This window comes from Dipodomys ordii, unplaced genomic scaffold, assembly GCF_000151885.1.
Source record: "Dipodomys ordii isolate 6190 unplaced genomic scaffold, Dord_2.0 Scaffold26, whole genome shotgun sequence".
Lineage (NCBI taxonomy): Eukaryota > Metazoa > Chordata > Mammalia > Rodentia > Heteromyidae > Dipodomys > Dipodomys ordii.
Window position 1 is genome coordinate 10,786,670 of NW_012267242.1, and position 7,578 is coordinate 10,794,247.

Genomic DNA, 7,578 nt, shown 5'->3' on the forward strand with positions numbered 1-7,578 from the left:
AGGCGTGAGCCACCAGCGCCCAGCTAGGCAAAACAATCTTGTACATATAAATTAGTCCTGGTTATCTATTGGGGGAGAAGTGCAGAACAGAAAGGAATACAAGGGAACTTTCTGAGGTGATGGAAATGTTAATTATTTTTATTTTTGTAAGTAATGGGGCTTGAACTCTGGGCCTGGGTGCTGTCCCTCAGTTCTTCAGCTCAAGGCTAACGCTCTACCACTTGAGCCATAATGCCACTTCTGGTTTTCTGGTATGTTATTGGAGTTAAGAGTCTCACGAAGTTTCCTGCCCAGGCTGGCTTTGAACCGTGATCCTCAGATCTCAGGCTCCTGAGTTGCTGGGATTACAGGCGTGAGCCACTAGCACCTGGTGGAAATGTGACTCTTGATGAGTGGCTGTTACATGTATGTGTCAAGTTGTATACTTAAGATTGCTATATGTAAATTTTACTTCAACTCAAAAACAAAAAAAGATATCCAAGGGTTTGTTAACACCTAAGCAACTGTAAATTTATAATTATTTGTGGATCATCTGATTGATATTTGCTTTACCCATTGGAGTCTGAAGCTCCAAGAGGTAAATTCACTATTTTATATATAGAGAGAGTTTATATATATATATTATATATATATATATATATATATATATATAAACTAGCATAGTAGTTGACCTATGAAACTCGTTCATTCACTAGTGAATGCATGAATAAATTGATAGACAACTAGAAGTTGATAACCATTGCTTTAGTAGCTTATCATTTTACATTCATAGTCTTATAAAAATACAACTGGGGGGCTGGGAAGGTAGCTCAGTGGTAGAGTGCTTGCCTCACATGCATGAGGCCCTGGGTTCAATTCCTCAGCACCACATAAGCAGAAAAAGCTGGAAGTGGCACTGTGGCTCAAGTGCTGGTCGCTAGCCTTGAGCTGAAGAGCTGAGGGACAGGCCCAGGGACAGTGCCCAGGCCCAGAGTTCAGCCCCCATGAATGATAAAAAAAAATTTTTAAATTTAAAAAATTAAAAATACAATTGGGCAATTCGAGCTGGGTATGGTGGTGTTTGCTTATAATCCCAACACTAGGGAGGCAGAGATGGGAGGATACAGAGTAAGTCTGAAGCCAGCCTAAGTTACATAAAGAGACCCTGTCCAAAAAAGAAAAAAGAAAAGAAAAAGAGCTGACTGGGTTTCTCTGTTCTCCATCTGCTTGTATGCCATTGTTACATCAAGCTTCCTGAATTTTACCATTGATCACTTCTCTCTTTTCCAAAGCTAGAGCATATTAGTTATTTTTTAAAAAATGTTCAAGCCAGGGCTGGTGGCTCACGCCTGTAATCCTAGCTACTCAGTAGGCTAAGATCTGAGGATCATGGTTCAAAGCCAGCCCCAGCAGAAAAGTCCATGAGACTCTTATCTCCAATAAACCACCAGAAAAAAAAAGGAAGTGGCACTGTGGCTCAAGTGGAAGAGTGCTAGCCTTGAGCAGAAGAGCTGAGGGACAGAGCCCAGGCCCAGCGTTCAAGCCCCATGACCGACAAAAAATAAAAATAAAAATTTCACAATTAGTCAGGCACTTGTGACTCACAGCTAAAATCCTAGCTTCTCAAAAGACTGAGATCTGAGGATTGTGGTTTGAAGCTAGCCTGGGCAGTAAAGTCTGTGAGACTCCTATCTCTAATTAACCATCAAAAAGCCAGAGGTAAAGCTGTGACTCAATTGGCAGAGCACTAGCCTTGAGCAAAAAGGGCTGACAGGACCTGGGAGAGAGCCCAGGTCCTGAGTTCAAGCCCTAATACCAGCACCAAAAAACAAAAAAAGTTCACCTCTCTTCTTCCTTCTTGCATACAAAGCCATCTAAACTTTAAAGGAGATTGGGAGACGGAAAACCAAGTAGGAGAGATAGTGCTTGGTTTAAACAGGTGATGAAGTTCTGATGTAAGAAAATCTGCTGAAGGCTTTTTGGAAATGACTTCTTTGTTCTTACAAGAGGACAAAAATAAATAAAGAGCTGAGCTCTAGTGGCTCACACGTAATCCTAGTTACTCGGGAGAGTGAGATCTGAGGATTGCAGTTCCAAGTCAACCTGGACAGGAAAGTCCTTAAGACTCTTATCTCCAATTAACCATCAGAAAACAAAGTGGTGCTGTGGCTCAAAGTGGTAGAGCAAAAATGCTCAGGGACAGTACTCAGGCCCTGAGTTCAAGCCCATCACCAAAAAAAAAAAAAACAAAGAAAGAAAGAAAGAATAACTTTTTTTTCTTTTGTTGTTGAAATTCATTGAATTTTGGACTGATGTGCTGGTTAGAAGACTAGCTAATATACTAAGGATAGCACAGTTTAAAAAATAAAGAGAATCTGAGTCTTTAAGGAATGACTAAATAAATAAATACTATGGTAGGCATACTTTAAATTCTTTTTATAAGTACTATCTTTCTTAGCACTTAAGCCATTTTGAATTAAATTTCTGTTACTTATATAACCAAAAGCATCTCAACTAATAAAATGTCATCAACCCCAACTCCTCAGTTTCTACAGGATACAGGAAACAAAGGAGGAGGCAACAATGCGTGATAAGAAATGTACTCACTATCTTGCCAATGTATTTGTAACCCCTGTACGGTATTTTCACAATAATAAAAAAAATCCATAATTTACCTTGCAAGATCCTATGCAGCCTAACCCTAATCTGGTCTTAACTCCAGAATAGAGTAACTTGTAATTTTCACCTTTACACTTGAATTCTACTTTTTTTACCACCAATAGTGTGCTAGTAAATATTAACAACTAGCTCTCCAGGGAGGAAAAAGCCCTGATTTATAGCATTTACTTGTCCACAGTGCAAATATTCCCACCACTGATGATTTCCCGACATAAGGGAACTGAACAAGAAGTTGGGAAGAGAGATAGTAAGAGACAGTTGGAGCTGACCTCAGCATGCCCTGTTTCTCAACATTTTCCCATCTGTTACCTCCTTAGGTAGAGTTCAAGGCCCAATCTGTATCACTTCCCTTTATAAAGTTTTACATAAAGTTCTAAACTATAAGGTCTTACCAATTAACTGGAACTTAATGATTGATTGCCTGAACTTACTTTCATGGTTATTTGTTCATAGTCAACTACTACATAATTAATGAAAAACAGATGAATAACAAATATTTCAGAAGACAGAAAGGTTCTGTGACACTAAATTACATTCCTGTACTTCCTAAGGCTTCCTAGGATTAAGCATTAGGGGAACTCTTAAGAAGAAAATCTTTGTCTTCAGGCCTTAGGAGCACTCCAGATCACTGGTGTACCTTATTATAAATAGGACTTATCAGCTCACAATTATTACAAGTACCAGTCCCAGGGAGAGCTGAGTTAGGACATTAACTAAAGAGCTCTTGGCAAGACTGGGTGTGTTCCTATTCTAGTCTTGACAAATCCCCTGAGGATATACGAACAGGCTTGTAAGACCACAACAGACTAACTGGCAGGTAAAGAGCCCATTCCTTAAGACAGCGAGGAGAGCAAATTCTATCTGACCTAATTGGAATGCCAGCCAGGTGGGTCAGCTTCATCTCTACCTTACATGTGACACACCCTCAGGCTTGAAGGAGACAAATAATTAAGTCTGCCAACACAATGACCAGGGCAAAGAGGGGAAACCCAGGAATGTAATGACTAAGTCACTCTTCCCCCTGACTAGCAGCACTGGGACGCAGGCCAAATTTAGGCTACTAGAAACTGACCGCACATTCAAAGAATAGAAGATGTAAGACTACATGAAGCTCTGATTATTATTTCAGGGCATTCATTTGAGCCCTACTGTGAACTTCCCATTTTTTATTTAACCAATGGTCTCTATTAACCTCTATAGTTACTACACACTAAGAGTATCTTCCTAAATTATACATGCATGCTCCTTTCCCTGCAGCACATGAATGTCTCAGTCATGTGCTGTCCATTGTTACCTTCCAGATTGCTGAACTGAACCATTATGTGGCTGTTCCCATGTTGCTTATGGTCTGTGGACAAGCCTGCAGACAACTGCAACAACTCAGAGAAGCAAATGAAAGCTGTTGTTTTACCTGGGAAAATAAAATCTGGACTTGAAAATTGTGACTACTATTTAGGTAACTTTGCTTTTATATAAAGAGATAAAATCCTAAGTGACTCTGTGGCTCAAGTGGTAGAATGTTAGCCTTGAGCTGAAGAGCTGAAGGACAGGGCCCAGCTCCATAGTTCAAGCCCCATGACCCACAAAACAAAACAAACAAAAACAACAACAACAAAGAAATAAAATCCTGAGGTCAGAAAAAATTAAAATTAAGAAAATAAGACCAAGTACTTAGAGGATCCATGGATAAGTTCTCACCTCACCCAGGGAAAAGCATAAAAACAGAGGGCAATTTAAAAAGAAATGAACGACTATGGAAGAGAGAGGACGAGTAAGACAAAACTGAAAGACAATAAGAATAGGAGGCCCTGTGTGCTAACGGGGTACTAGCCTTGAAACACTTTTTAAATAGGTTAAGTGCACTCAAGTAGTGTCCTTCCTCTTTTTCCCTTCGGCACAGATCACACTCAAGTGGTAGCTCCAGTATTTACTAGTAAGTGATGTTGAATCAAACACCATACTGTCTGCCTCCTTATCGAGACCTTCTGCAGGAACAAGAGCTCAGAAAAATGGGAGTTAATATATTATGTAAATTCTGTTGATAGTTTAAATTCCCACCAGGCACAAGACATGCAAAAGATGCAGCCAGTGCCCTTAAAGAAGTCCAAATCCTTCTCTGCTTGACACTTGTTCTTTATCTTATCTAGAAAAAAAAAAAGATGGAAAGTTGACTGTGTTTCTGCATACCTCTAATCACCAAGGGGATGAGGCAGGAGGATCATGCGTTCAGGAGAATCAGGAGGGCTACACCTTAGAATGATGAAAGGGGTGACATGGAGCAAGATGCGATGTACTTCTAAACTGATTTGTTGAATGATAACTCCTCTGCATAACTACTTCAAGTTAATAAACATAATTTTATAAATAGATGGAAGGTGCTATGGGTGGTAAGGACAGTGTAGTCAAAGGACTGTTGGTATTCACTCCTGAAAGGAGGTAAGTGCTATTCTTGCTGCCACACAGTGTATTGTCTTTTATTTCCTGCTTCCCATGAGACATTCCATTTGATCTTTGGTTTCCTTCTCCCCTCTTTCCCTGTATTAATAGTATCTGCAGAGCCTTATGCCATAAACAGCTTCTAACACTCAGCAAGAAAGTGTTGAGAGTAGCTGAAGCTACTGTTAAGTGATGCACAACCCACTTCTTTGCTCTGGCCTATTCCTGTGGAATGTTGGGACGCTAGTTACAGACATATCTACAATGAGATAACATAGGACATAGTTTGTACCAGTGGCCCTGCTTAAATGTTAGATTTTTTTAAATGTCAATACCTCTGTATTGGATCATTCTATCAATTCCTTTCTCTCAATACTCCCTGACACACTCCTACCTCATTACTTGTGATTTAAACCTTTATCAAAGTACTCTATAACTGGTCTCTTGCCTTTAACCTCTGCCACCTATATTTCATGCCATGTTGTAAGCAAAGATCAGGTCATATAATCTCCCTATTTAAAAACCTTTAGTTGTATTCAAAGGGAAATGTAGCTACCACCAATAATAACATCATTATCTTCATTATTATCATTAAATAGCATTACCCATCCCTGAAAGACTAAAACTATTTGGAGAGCTGCTGCATTGTTTTGGTTTGGATCATAGTGTAACTGGAAAATAGTGTTATTTTAAACCAAAAATAACAATAGTTACTGACCCTTAAGGGAGGTGACATAATTCATATAGCAGAGAAACAATTCTTTAATTGTCACACTGCCTTCTTCCTCCAACAGAACTGGAGAAAAGGAAAGATAGTCTCTACAAGCCTCTACTTCTGAGACTCAGGATGGGAACTGAGAGATATGTTAAAGAATCCTTGGAAATAAGTTGAAGATTGAATCATAAGAAAAAGAACCCCACAGAAAATAAGGAGTCTTTAAAGGAAGAGAAAGGCCCAAGTAATATGACAATATGGGACCTCACCATTGTCCTCAAATCTTCAGCAAAGATAAAATATGAGATGTATTTTCTGGTGAAAATTAAGTAGATGATTTGCATCTTAGTGCAATGTAGTACAACTAGCAGCAGCATATTAGCAACAATAAAACAACCCATCCATTGAGCTAGCTAGTAACCAGAGAAGGCACAAGGTTCACCCTCACCTTCAGAATCTGCACACAAGAATGAATAAACTTAAGGCAATTACATTTGAATCGCAAAAAATGGGTTATAAATTGATAAGAGGTGAGTACTTTACTTTTCACTCACTTTACTCCATGTGACAGCCATTTCCTACCTTATGAAGAGAAAATACTTGCATGGTGATGATGTTGACATTCATGTTTCATTTTCCTTTCATTCAGAGGCCTGGGCCATTGTATGTTTTCTATTCCTTTCTAGCTCTGGTAAGCAAACAGTGTTTCCTCCTTCACAGTAGAACTGATTCTTGGGGCAGCTGCCCTTTACCCAAGTTGTGGAATTGGGTAGAACCCTTTGAACAGTGGTATTCTGGTGGCCTTTTCCTTAGTGAAAACATCAGTCTCTTCCCTAGACTTATTGCCACCCACATTTTTTTCTTCCCTGACAGGCCTCCCACGGGTAAGTTTTGCTATTAAGAGAGATTCCAGATAATTAGTACAGGGAATTGGAATCAAAGAGAGAAATAATGGAAGACATCATCACCATAGTGTCCTATTTAATAAAACTAGTATCTGAGCAGAACAATAGGTAGCCTCCCTGTGGTCTGAGAGAAAATAGTAGACAAGGCAAAAAGACAAGGACAGGGATTTAGTAGTAGAGTTAGGAATAAAAGATAATTTCCAGATGATGAATCAGTATCACCTCTGTGGTATAAGTAGTCTCTTTGCCCATAGTCAAGAACTTGAAACTATCTCATTCTGACCTTCCTCTGGGTACATCCTTACCCATTAGATGAGGAATCTATAGAATCAGGAGACATACACATTTGGAGACTAAGACCACCCTATGAGTACCCAGGAATCTGAAGTTTCCACCCCAAATAGCTGAGCCCATTACCAGGGACATCACAGCATTCCAAGCTGTGAAGATATATTTGTCCAGGTAAGAAAATACAACATTTTTTATTTAACAAAACTTACTAGCTTTGTGTATAATTTTTACCTATTTAGGCACATGAGGTGTGGGCCTCTATTCTTGTCCCAGGACCTACAAAAGTTAAAGGTAAGCCTTTAACTTAAAAACTTAAAGGTAAGTGCTTCAGACTAGAGAATTATATATTTAAGAAGATTTTTTTTATTTTTTAATTTAATTTTATTTTATTTGTGAACGTACTGTACAGAGGGGTTACAATTGCATGGGCAGGATAAAGCGTACATTTCTTACCAAGCATTGCAGCCTCCTCCTTTGTTTACCCTTCCCATCCCTTCCCAGCCTCCCCTCTCCCCCCCATAAGAAGATATTTTTATTATTTAGTAAAAGCCTATTGAAGAAGGGGTGACATTG

At 39.2% G+C, this 7,578-nt stretch overlaps 1 long non-coding RNA gene across 2 annotated transcripts in view; it reads left to right on the plus strand.

The window, feature by feature from the left end:
• LOC105984844 overlaps positions 1 to 6,538 on the plus strand; it is an 11,416-nt gene extending 4,878 nt beyond the window's left edge. Inside the window, exons 2-4 of one of the 2 annotated variants that reach the window (XR_001175014.1) lie at positions 3,960 to 4,114; positions 4,806 to 5,045; positions 5,889 to 6,538. This is a non-coding gene — a long non-coding RNA (uncharacterized LOC105984844). The remainder of the gene's footprint in view (positions 1 to 3,959; positions 4,115 to 4,805; positions 5,046 to 5,888) is intronic. The other variant, XR_001175015.1, reaches the window with a different exon arrangement.
• Positions 6,539 to 7,578: the final 1,040 nt, after the last annotated feature.